The following is a 12,658-nucleotide window of genomic DNA, read 5'->3' on the forward strand; positions in this document are numbered from 1 at the left end:
TCTTCTTCTCTCCCTGTATTTTAATTTAAAATGTATTAGCCATGCTACAAATAATCTAGGGAAGAACTGGTGGAGGACTCCGTAAGGATTTCAAACCTGCCATGAAAGCCTGGAAATAACAATCAGGTTTTTAATATGTTTTGCACTACTAACTTTGTTAGTTGTCTGCCACTTGCATTGTCAAGGAACAACAATATCCTTTGTAGACAGTGCAGAAATTAAGGTAGTACTAGCAAGAAGAAGGAAAGCATAGCTTAAAGAACAGATGGCTGGATACTGAGCTTTTCTCTATTATATGTCTTGGTCATGGTGTCCAGAAGATGTTACCATCCAGTGGAATTTTGATAGACTAGAACTGCATAAATCAGTGCAAGCTTTACTGGCAGGCAAATAGTTAGATTCTGGATGAAACTACACAGCAAGCATGTCTAAATTGCAGTAGAGAAAATCTGGTGAAGAGCTAGAAGGGAATTGTGTCAGGTTAGAGCCAATAATGCTACTTCGCAAAGATTCCAGGATTAGGGAAATGTTTTTCCCATTGTATATTCCTTTAAAGGTTTTGAAAACCCAGTGCTAGCTCAGTTTCATCTAGGCTGCTCTATGAATGAATGTCATCCCCTATGATGTCTTACCACAGTTATTTGACTTCATTATATCTCTAGAACTACAGGCAATTGCTGTGATTACTTATGAGGAGTTCTAGTGTACATTTGGCCCCAGAATTCAGAGGGGTATTCTCTGAGTGCTAAGAAGTGGCACACCTTCCTTCAGCACAGTAAGCAGGATCTGAGGTTAAAAAAACATTTTTCCCATATTGGCATACACAGAGTCATGAGGATTGTCACCAAAAGCCTCTCCCTGCCTCACTACAGCTGTCTAAACTCTACAAACACATGATGAAGGCACAATTAAAGCCTTTATAGCAAAGTGATGAAACCAGACAGAAACCATTCACACGACATCCGCACATGGTTTCCATACATCCCGTAATCTGTGGCATACCTTGTTTTCACAGATCAAAGCAACATCCTACAAATAAAAATAGTACATATGGAAACATAGGCTATTGCAACTTGAGACAAGCAAGTACATATACAAATGAGACCAATCACACGTGATCTGAACTGCTTTGAAGCCTGAAAAATCCTTGGAGCCAGAGGTTATGAAGGATATCTTGAAATCCCATCTCCCTGCTCCCCGTTTATACCTGTGGGCCTATTAACATCTATGACTCTTTGTACATACCTTATATTATTTGTTCTGCCAGAGCAGCCTGGTTGCAATAACTTCAATCAAATATTGTTCAGGTATACGAAAAGAGCTAGTCAGTACATATGAGGACAGGAGCTACCAGTTTGTGACTGATGTGACTTTGAGATAGGTATGGCACAAGTATATACATCTATGGGGTAAACACAGCTGACCACTTCAGTGATTGTGGTGGAACAATTTTAAATACAACGGAGAGGTAACAATTGTTTTTGCTGGTAGTAGGAAAACCAGGGCGAAAAAGGAACTGAAAGCTGTTGCTTCAACATGATGAGGACTTGCCAACTCAGATGGCCAGTGTCAGTGCCAGGTACTGTAGACAAATGTCTTATTTTGTTCTTCTTGTTTTAAAATAACTTCTTGATACATGAACCTAATAACTGTAGAGAACTTAACAAGGGGAGTGAATGTCAACAAAATGCTGTCTTTTGGTGCAGCAGGCTTCAAATATCTCACTGCACCCTGCACTTCAGCGTGCAGAATGGTCTTGCCATAAAGCCACAGCCTTTTGGTCTTGGTGCCAAACTTTCAGCTCAAGGCTGCTGGAAGCCTTGTCTTGGCTGTGTAAACCTAACAGCTGTTCACATTAGTAAAGCAGGTTCAAATTTATACTTGAAAAAAATAGTGGCTCATAAAAAAGAATATGGAACAATGACAACCATGGGCAAAAGGTAATAATTTAAGTAATGAAAAATTAATCAGGGAGTGATACATTATTTTGTTAAGCAAAATGTGTTGCAGTAAGAAGAAAAAAAAGGCTTGAGGCTTTAATTAATTCTGCTTAACTTTAATAGAATAAGGTCAGGCACACAAAAAATGTTGAATAAAGCAAAAATGTGTGAAAGATATATTCTTTGGTGTTACTCATAATGAAGAAGGGTTATCTTGTGGTCAATACAGCACCATTATTTTTAAGCTTGAGGTGCAACTGCTGAAAATATACAGTGCCTATAAGAACTTACCTAACTGGGTTGTGAAAAAGAGTTCACATAAAAAGCATTTTATGAAATGATACTCCCATTTAGATGATCAAAATTTATGGCTATTTCTAGCCCTTGAACAGTTCCAACTTTGTTCAGGCCAGAACTGTGAGCCTTCCTCACGTGAAGCTTATCATGCATTTGAAGTCACGACAAAATGACAGGAATGTAAGTTTTGGAATAATTTCTTGTTGAAAGCTCATGTGCTGAGAAATGGTTCTCAACCTAGCTGTTTTGCAGGTCTGCAAAAATAGAAGCTCTAGGGCAACAACTGTAAACATGTTATTTATAGTCAGAATCAACCTCACATGATTTTCTTTATGGTACTGTATGTGACCTATGGAAAACAGCAGCTTCTCGTAAAGGAAAATGCTTTTAAAAACACAAAGAACATTAAGAAATTAATAGATACCCAGACGTTCAAGCTGTCTTCCTTGTTTGTTCCTAAGCCTGGACTAGGACTCTCTATAGCATACACGTCATTGGGAGGGATTCATCTCTGCAAAACTTAGCTGTCCATGCATCTCCTGGCTGTCTGGGTGCTCTTTAGAGTCACTGAGAAGACACTTCTAGATAGTGATTTGTCTGAAACATTTTAAGTGACTGACTTCAATTCACCCTGCCAGTCACAGGGACTAACTCAAAGGCCAGCTGAGATTAATTTGGCCATTTGTGTCTGAGCAGAGCTCTGGAATGCCCTGAGGACACCTGGAGCCTTAATTAAGACAAATTTAAACAACGTTCAAAACATCTCTTTTCGAGGAATTGTTACACAAAGACTGTGCAGCCACAGCTTTAGTTCAAGTATCCCTCTAGTTAATATACTATCATACTGTGTTTGTTCAGTTATGCAGAGCTAGGCTGGTACAGTCATCCTAGTATGTGGTTGCTGTAGGTTCCTTAGACCCATTACTGCAATCCTTTTTCTCTGTTGAAACTGCTAACAGAGCTTCAGGCAGCGATAGAGATGCCATTTATTTATCCATGAAGCAGACAACATTTTTGTTCATGTGATCCTTTTGAACAGTGCTAAATGGTATTATCTTGTTGTGTGTTATAACAGAAAGACTTATTGCCTCAATCCAGTTTGAACCATTGTAGCCAATATAGCACACATTCTTCAGGTCCAATGGGAGCCATGAGTAAGACCTCCTTTGCTTGCACAGTGTGTCATCTCCCAGGGAACTCCAACTCTTGGGAAGGCTAGCTGGAATATACTGTCATTGGTTGTCTTTGGTATGTTTCATTTCCAGTGCAGTTCATTTCCACCGCACACTTTGTATCCTAAGGGTCTGTTGCTTTGTCCAGGTTTGTGCTGTGGGACCTTCCTCACATTTTATGAACTAGAGTTTATTTCTTTGGCAGAATTTCTGAAAGAAAACAGGAGCATCTGATTGTGTGTAGGGAGAGGGAAGGAGTGAATAGAGATGATTTCTTGGGTCTTAAGAGGTTAGCTTAGAATCTCATCAGAAGTATAAGGAGATGTGCATGCCTGTTTTACTTTGATGTAAGTAAGCAGAAAACGGTATAAAGAGAAAATAGTATAAAGAGAAAAGCCCATTACAGAGTAATCAACGCATGCCTCACTCCCCCCCCCCCAAAAAACCCTAAAATAAAAAACAGCCTGAAAGGAAACTCTAAGGCTGTCCTGATTAGAGACCCAGAGTCTACCAAAATATATGATGAAAGCTGTGTGTTAATTGTGATGGTGGTGTGCTTCCCCAACCCCAAACCTGACCTTTTCTTGTAACTCTGATCAAGCTGTTGCCACCAGTGGGGTTTGTGATGGCTGCATCCAGCTTACCTAGACTTTGGGAGATGGCTGGCAATACAGTTACCAGGGGCTGTTTGGAACAGTGGCCCAGACGTCTTGCTGGAATGCAAATATGACTATAGGTCAATCATCTTAACTCTAAATAGCAGACAGCCCAGGGCTCATTGAGCTCTTCTAAACAACAGTTAGGTGTGTGTCAGGATCTCCCCTTGAGCAGGGACACCTCTCAATGATACTACTCAAGGCTGAGAGATTCCTTGCTGCAACACATCCTTGATGAGTAACTAACAGCAAGCTAAACCTGGAAAAATCTTATCTAAGTGATATAAAGGATTGATTGTGCATGTATAATCCTTTAGACATAAATCATTGACAAAATCTGGGGCTAAGTCTGGATCCAGCCACACTTAGACTCTCTGAGAAGGAGTTTAGAAAGCAAAGGGATCCATTCTGAACCTCATGGCTCAGTGGAAGGTTCTCACTGACAGTTCTATCTGACCCTGTCCTCTAAGCAGTAAATAATCAAGTGTACTTTGCCATTGCATCTTGTTAAATGATTGCTACATTTATCATTGAAAGTTGCTATCGTTGTTTGATATCAATAAAGTTTATTGTTGCTACTCTCTTTTAAGTAAAGGTGTTTCACTCCGTCTATAACACTAATGAACAGTATTCATTCTTAAGGCATTCTTCATAAAGAATCCTGAATCGATTGCTTGCCTGTTTAATAAAGTAAACATCTTCAGTGTTTTCCTATTATCTTACCTGTTTGATCAAGTTATGGTTATTTACCTTGTAAATAAGATCTGATAGCAATGTTCTGCTTATTGCTTTGTAGATGCAGCTTGGTATTTTGTGTAATTGAAGAGACATTTCTTTCTAAGAACAGGGATGCATACATCCATGATGCAACCTAGCAAGTAGACCTGGGCATCAGCCTTCTTGGCCATGAAGGTGGAGAGTCCTCAAGTTACTGGAAGAGCAGTCAGGTTTGGTATTACAAGATAGAGCAGTGGAAGCCACCCACTCTTAAATAATCTTCCTGTTGGGAAAACGGCTGGAGGAGGTTTAGTTTTTTTCTTTTGTTTTCTTTTCAGGTGGGTAATGGGTTTGGGGGGGGGGCAGTTAGGGGCGGGGGAATGATTTACTATTGTATCTTTGACTTTTTCCTCCTACTTAGGAAGATCACAAATAATAATAGTTATGCAGAGCAGGACCTTGCATGAGCAGAAAGTGTGTTATACAGAAATTTGTACCTATGGTATTGTTGCGGATACTGCTGGTTATTTTGGATGAGTTTAATAGAGTTACTAGGCGGGGTCCCTTCACAGGTCAGTTAAAAGATCAGATCCAATTTTATCATTAGAAAGCAGCTATGCCGTGTGTCATAGATTTAACTCCTGTACTCCATGCCAGTAACATTTCTTTGCATTTATTTCCTAAACTAAAACTAAAACTAAAACTAAGTGGTTTGCATCTATTTCCTAAACTCATGCAAATTAAATTGCTGTATTGTATGGATCTCAAACCCAGTCTACTCTGACACTGATGTAATGTCCTTATATCTATGTCTGAATAACTGACATGCTTGTTCTTTGGTGTATGAGATAAGCTTACCTGACTGTCCAAGGTCATTTTTACTGCTTGTTAACTTTATAAAGCAGTTCAAATATTTAGTAAGGAGTCATTTGAGGCAGTAATGCCACATGAAAAAGTTTTGCTGACTATAGGATAAGATAGTAAGGAAACTTACTGGCCTGGTCCATGAGAAGAGCTTAATGCACCAGTGGGATGATTGCTCTCCAAGGCGAGATGTGCCATCCTAATGCAGAAGGTGCATGAGCAGTTCAATTTGTGGAAACCCTGTGTGGCCACGTGGATTTTCTTGTGCTTTTTTATTCTTAATTGTCCCTTCCACCTCTGCCTGCTGGATGTAGCGTATCTCAGTTATTGCTTAGCAATGGTGAAATAAAGATTCATTAGTGCTGTGCTGATCCCTTTCTACAGTATTCTCTTCATCAACAAAGTGGTGCCCTAAGCTTGGGTTCACTAACCTCAACCACATTTATAATGAAGACACACTGGATAATTGTATATTTACCAAGTTCCATTTAACTGCAAGATTTGAGGCTTTCATCCTCATAATTTGACTGATTTTTCTCTGCAAAGTGAAAAATCACATGATTTTGCTGCTCCTGTAGTGTTTCGTTACCACTGCATCTGTTCCTTTGCTGAGAGCTGTTGTCTATAATGGACAGTCATTAGGAAGGAGGCTCACTTCATGGATGATTTCTCCAGTGTATTATGTGCTGACAATAGATGCATTTATGCGAAAGACAGAACAAGTGCAAATACTTTTTCTTGGATGCCTCAGAAGGGCATGCTTTCATAGAGTATGTATTACCTGGCTGTTTTATGGGGTTAATGGAAAGGGAGAGGACTTTTCCAGATAATGTTTTATATCCAGATACAGTTCTTCAAGCTGGACTTTTTTTTTTGCCTTTTGAATTAGGGAATGGACCTTAAATGTTTGCATAGTGACTAGAGCATCTTAAACGCAGTGTTTTGCTCTTTAAATGGAGATTCTGTTAGATCAGCTTCTTGGGCAGTCGAGATTGAATTGGTTAGTGTTTAATACTGACAAGGTCCTTGTGTTAAGACGCAAGGAGAAGTAGCTGCTTCTGCAGGTGCTGACCCCTCTAATGCTCTGTTGTGAAAACAGGTCTTGTACTCCCTTCTGAGAAACAGGAAATAAGAAGATAGTGGAATCCAATGCAATCCCTTACCTCTGCTCTAAGGAGAAGGTGTGAAGGCCAAGGAAGCTTTAAGGAAGTTGTATAAATTGACTAAAACCAACAGAATAAGAGGCCACTTAGATCTACAGATTAATTTCCTCTAAGAGATTGGAGTTGTCTCAAAATTATGAAGGGTTTGAACTTCTTTCTGCCTGTGGTAATTTTCTGCCCTTTCTCAAGGACTGTGCATTTGTATTCTCTTCCAGCTCCCATCCATCATGGTTCTTACTTCTTCTCTCCTTTGCTTCATCAGTATGTTTTTTCCATTGCCACTGCCCTAGGTAGAGAGAAGCTGAATGAACTTTACTCTTAGTATTTCTATCTTTGAAGAACCAGTAATCCTGACATAGTTGTCCAAGTAGGTGGTAACACTGGTGTTTCTCTGCCAGCTTTCTCTCAGTAAGAAGCTGATAACTGAGACAACACATTGAGGACTAACAAGCTTATTGTTTTATTTCAGACTGCTGGAAATGAGCCTGGTGCTCATCAATTTTTATTTACAATGATAATTTGAATATATTTATCTCCAGAAAGCAGAAGGCTGTCTCATGGCCAGTGCACAATGAGCAGAAAGCAGCATCTAACTATGCTGTTTCTACTTCTTAATACAATGGCAAAATAACTTGTCCCAAGTGGTAAAATTAACTTTACTGAGCTCTACTTAAAGTGAGATCCTTATCTCATTCCATGGTATATAGGTTGCCATGCTCTCAATGATATTCAGTGTGATTCTCCCTCCCCATTTAATTCATTCACTAAACCCACAATTCAGTATTTCTGACGTCAGGCTTAATTCCCGTAGAGGCCATTGTGGTCTCAAAAGCATTGAACTGAGGCCTTACTGAATGAATCAAGCAGGAAAAATAGGGATAATCATCAAGGAGGAAAGTGTATGTTTATACACAGGTCATCATAATTGATAATAGCTGAAAGGCAAATGCAGAAGAAATACATAAGGGTTTTAATGAGGATTTTGAGTAGCAGTTCTCTAACCATGCTGCAGGAGTAATTACTCATCACGACTACAATGTGGGAATTAGTGTAATGCAGTTTTGTGAAAGTGAACAAGAACTCTTTAAAAAAACCCACTTCTTTAATCAGTGTTTTCCCTTTGACAGCAGGTGTTTTAGCCCTGCCAAGACATTTTTACTATGAAGGCAGTTCAGCATCAAAGATATAAATGATGCATAGGATTTCATGGCTAGCTCTGTGGTTTAAATGTTATGACTGATTGGGGCAGAAGAAATGCCTTTTTATTTCACTGTGATAATCCAGGAAAGTCTCACGTTGTGTAGAAAGAAACTACCATTTTTTTTTCTGTACTCTTTCTGCTTCACCACACATCTGCAGTTTTCCCCCCTACTGTTAAAACAGTTCAGTCTAAACAACAGAGCACCATAGGCAGGCTGTACAAAGATTAGTCCAGTTCTCATGTTTATTAGCTTGAGAGATCTGGATTTTAATAATGGCCAAAAGGCAGGCTTTCCTTGTAAAGAAAAGGGGCATCAGCAGCCTTCTACCTTCAACCGTCAGGGGTTTGACTGCTCTAATATCCCAATGGTGGTATCAAGCTGCGTGGTTTAAAACTTCATCTTTCTTCTCGGACTAGATGAAAGGAGTAGAGTGCTGCTTTTTCACAGAAGCTGTGTCTTAAAACAAGCTAATGCTTGGGGTTTAGGTTATGGAGCATTGTGCCATTTGGGCACACAGAGGGGACGTGGCCAATCTTTAAGTACCGAAGGAATGTTACAAAACATGTAGGACAAGGGAAAACTCCCCTGTGTGCTCTTGAGAATAATGAGAGTAAATGGAACGAGGGAAAAATTGAGTTTCTCACCTGGCATTAAATGTTTCTGTATAATGTGTTAGATGAGAAACTGTCTCCTTAGTGTCATCATGATGTCCTGACTACATAGACACGCTGATCTGGCTGGTGTAGGGTTAATGTATGATAGAGGTCAGTAGAGCAATCTGATTACCGTGGGGACTGATTTTTTTTTTCAACTTTTATTTCTGTAACTTCTAATAGGAATGTGTGTGGTAGGATGTTGTTTACTTGTGGGCCTACAGTAAGAGACGTATTTGTTTGAATTGGTCAAAGCAGGAGAGATTCATATTTAAAATCAAACATCCGAGTATGACCAAGATGACATTTCCTAACAGAAGATTCAGTGTTAAAAGTATACACTTATAAACACTAGGGGTAATGGGACACGTGTAGATCTAGCTCTATTAGATATTTATGAAGTGTCATAGTTTTATTTGGATAGAAGTTTGGTAATTATCAACACTAGGGCCATTTATTAAGTCTGAAAGTAAATCAGTAACAAACTGGAATTCCATTTATTTTGTGACCACGTTGCTGCTGCCTAATGTGCCAACAAGCTGTAGCAGAACACACCTCCAGGACTGCCACACATACCAGATATGAGGAAAGACACACATCTGCACACTTCCACTGTTCATTGCTTTCATGAAATAAACTGTGTTACAGTAAGGAATTTTCATAGGAAAATGAGGAGGGAAATCCAAAGGTAAAGGAAAACCCAGTGTAACATGTAGGGTTTGGCTAATGGATGCCAGTGCTAATGGCAGCTATGGTAAGGTGCTTGTGAGTTGTGTGGTCTGCTTAGTAGTTCTAAGTGCCTTGAAAATTTCGCAAGTGCCGGGAAAGACGTACGCTTCTAATCATTCTGTTATTTCTGAAAGCTGCTAAATATGTAGTGCTGCCCCAAACTGAAAGCATTCTGCTCTTGAATTGCTGTCATGACACTAATAAAAAGCATGTCATAAAAAATTACACCAAAATCCGAGACCTTTATATTCTTACTGGCCACACCAGTTAAATTTCTGGTGATATAGGTGGAACAAAGAAAGCAATTAGAGAAGATGAACCTCTGAGGGCAGCTCTTGCTTGTGTATGTTGGGCTTCTTTGGTGGTGGCTTGTCCTCTAGTAGCCTACATAAGTTTTGTGGGAGATAAATCCTGTCATCCTCAGCGTAGATATATCTTCCTGTTCCTTTGGTTTTGCACAGTATCACCATGGTGCTGTGGCAGGCAAGAGTTGACTTTATAGTTTCCCTGAAGATGGGAGTGTGCTTTTATCCCATGCCATGCACTTGGCTTCAGCTGAGCTCATTGAACGTGTGCTGTGCTTCTGAATGCAAAAGAATGAATGCTCCTTGTTACATAACAAAAAAGGGGGCAAAAATAAAGTTGTAATAGATGCAGCTTGCAAACCACTTTGGTTTGTATGGAAACAGTATGAATGAAAGTCTTGTGCACAGCTGAAGGATTCAGGATTCAGCAATTGAAACTTACTACTGGGCTGCTGCTGAAAGGGATTGAGCCAAAATCTGAGATAGTGATCTCTACTGATGCTAGAGTAGCATCCAAATATAAATCCCTTGTGGCACATCCATCTCTGTGTGAGTCTGCACTGAGGAAGGTAAGAAATATTTCATAGTCTTAATAATATTACTTGAATTAAAAACAAGACTGAGGGAAAGAGTCCAGACAGAGAAAGGATTAATTGCCTGTAAGCTCTTAAGAAAGCATAATGATCCTGAAACAATCAATCCTCAAGAATTACCGTTTTATAGATTTTCCTAAAGGTCCTTCAACCTTTGATTATGCCGACTGCTGGTCAGCAGGAGGAACACAGTGTGCTGTATTTGTGAGTTTTCTGGCCTGACTCTATCATTATGAACTGCCCAGATGAACTATGTTTTGTTGTACCGAGCTGCTTAAGGAGGTGTGTGATATGCTGTGTGTAGACCACTGATAAGATGACAATTCAACATGAGAAACGATGGTCTGCTTTCTGCTTTGAGAACATACTGCTTAGTAAGCAGTAGCTCAGTAGCTGTGGTTGATGTCCTCAGTCTGGTGTCCCTTGTGCCTGATGGTCTGTCAATGATAATGGATGAAGGAATCCAGATGTTACTAGCTAGACATGGCTGTTCTGTGGAAATGTATATGGTAGTGACGTACACAGATTCAGATTGTATATATGTATGTAGTCAGGTGTAATCTGAATCTCATTATTTAAGCAGTAATGTTACCCATGTTATTCATGTAATCTAAGTGGCTTTGCAACTGTACCATGATCACGGACTGGCATGGGGTTTAACTATATCTAGAATTATATTATTTGCTATGTGGAACAGCATATCTGATTTCCAGTGGAGAAGAAAATTCAGTACTGTAACGATGCTGCAGCAAGAGGTTGAGAACTGTCTTCAGGACTGATGACTTTTCTCTGTGCTTAGGGAGGCAGGCTCAGCTCAGTCTTTAGCTGGAGGTAGAAAATGCCTAGGGGGGAGTTGTCAGGAAAGCAAGCTAGCAACCTATTACCAATGGATTTGTCTTTTGCTGTTGAGGCTTTGGCAAAGTCTCTCTTGGCCAAGAATTGACCTGATAGTTATGTGCCTCTTAAAAGCTCTGAATTTTATTTGATGGAAGATACTGTCAGTCATGTAAGCAACATGTTTGGGTAACCTTAGTCTTTCCTGGTGAGGATTCTGTAGCTAGGCATTGTATCAAAACACCCGTGCAGCTATAAATGCATCGCCTGCATTTATAGGTGGCAGGCTCTAACTTTGCCTGAGGAATAAGCCAATGTGTTTCAGCCAACAATCTCAGAGGCTTTAATGGGAATGTTGGCTCGTTGAGAAGTATGAGACCAGGCACTTTGCCATAAAAGCTGTGATGAGGTGCTCCGTTAACCTCACCTTTTTGCAAACCAGAGTTTTATTTGTTAGAGAAGGAAAGGGTAAAGGGTTCCCTTTTCTGCCAAAATTGTTATGTCGGAAGAGTACAGCAGATAGTGAAATAGGAAAATACAAAATAGCTTGGAGACAACAAACCATTCAGTAGAAAAATGAATGAAAAATAAATGTTCTCCTGTAGAGCAAGCAGAATATGTTCTGGACCTGTCTTTCCTGTGACCTACAGGATTTTAAGAGAGGAGCCTCAGAATTTTATTGGCATTGCCACTATGAGACAAACTTTTCTTTCTCTTCTCCCCAGACTGGGGTCGGCTTTAAAGAGAGCATTAAGTGAATGGCTAATGGAATTAAGGGTATAATAATAGAAGGATATAGTGAGACAATTTGTATTAACAGGAAATAAATCATGGTTGAGTGTAAGGTAAGTGTTTTTTAATTGATTGATGGTAAGGAAGCTTCATAGGGCTTTTTTGAGGACTAACAGCCACTTGCCTTCCCATCTAAAAGTAAAAAGCCAAAAAGAGAAATAGAGATAAAGAAATTATGCAGTGAGGACGATAAATTATTCAGAGTAGATGGCCCATTTGTGTGCTGACATCACTAATGTGAAAAGGCATTAAATCTTTGACACTAGCAGCTTCCTCAGAGGTTGTGGTGGCTGGAACAAGGTATTAGAGATTACAGCTAGAACACTGCTCCAACTTCCTTGGATGCCTTGAGTGGCTTTCCAAGGTGATCTGGGACGTAAAGACTCCACAAGGGCTGTACCAAGCTACTCTGATTTTTTTTTTATTTATATTATTCTAGTGGCTTCACCTCTAACAGAAATTGCTTTGATCTTCTATTTACTATAGTGTGGAGATACAGGTGGTGTATGTAGAGGTTAAGAAAATCTGGTGGCTGTGTTAAGTGTGGATCTTAAATCTGTGTATAAGTCCAATGAAAAAGGGGAGATGGGAATGTTAAGTATCAAATGAAGGGGCCAAATCTTCACACTCTGCAAGTCATTTGATTTTACAAATAGAAGCATGGTATCAAGTTTACACCTTTTCAGGACCTAGTTTTCTTCAGTCAGAAAGTGCAAAAATTAGGTCCTAGCCACAAGCTGA

Source organism: Cuculus canorus, chromosome 4 (assembly GCF_017976375.1).
Source record: "Cuculus canorus isolate bCucCan1 chromosome 4, bCucCan1.pri, whole genome shotgun sequence".
Classification (NCBI taxonomy): Eukaryota; Metazoa; Chordata; class Aves; order Cuculiformes; family Cuculidae; genus Cuculus; species Cuculus canorus.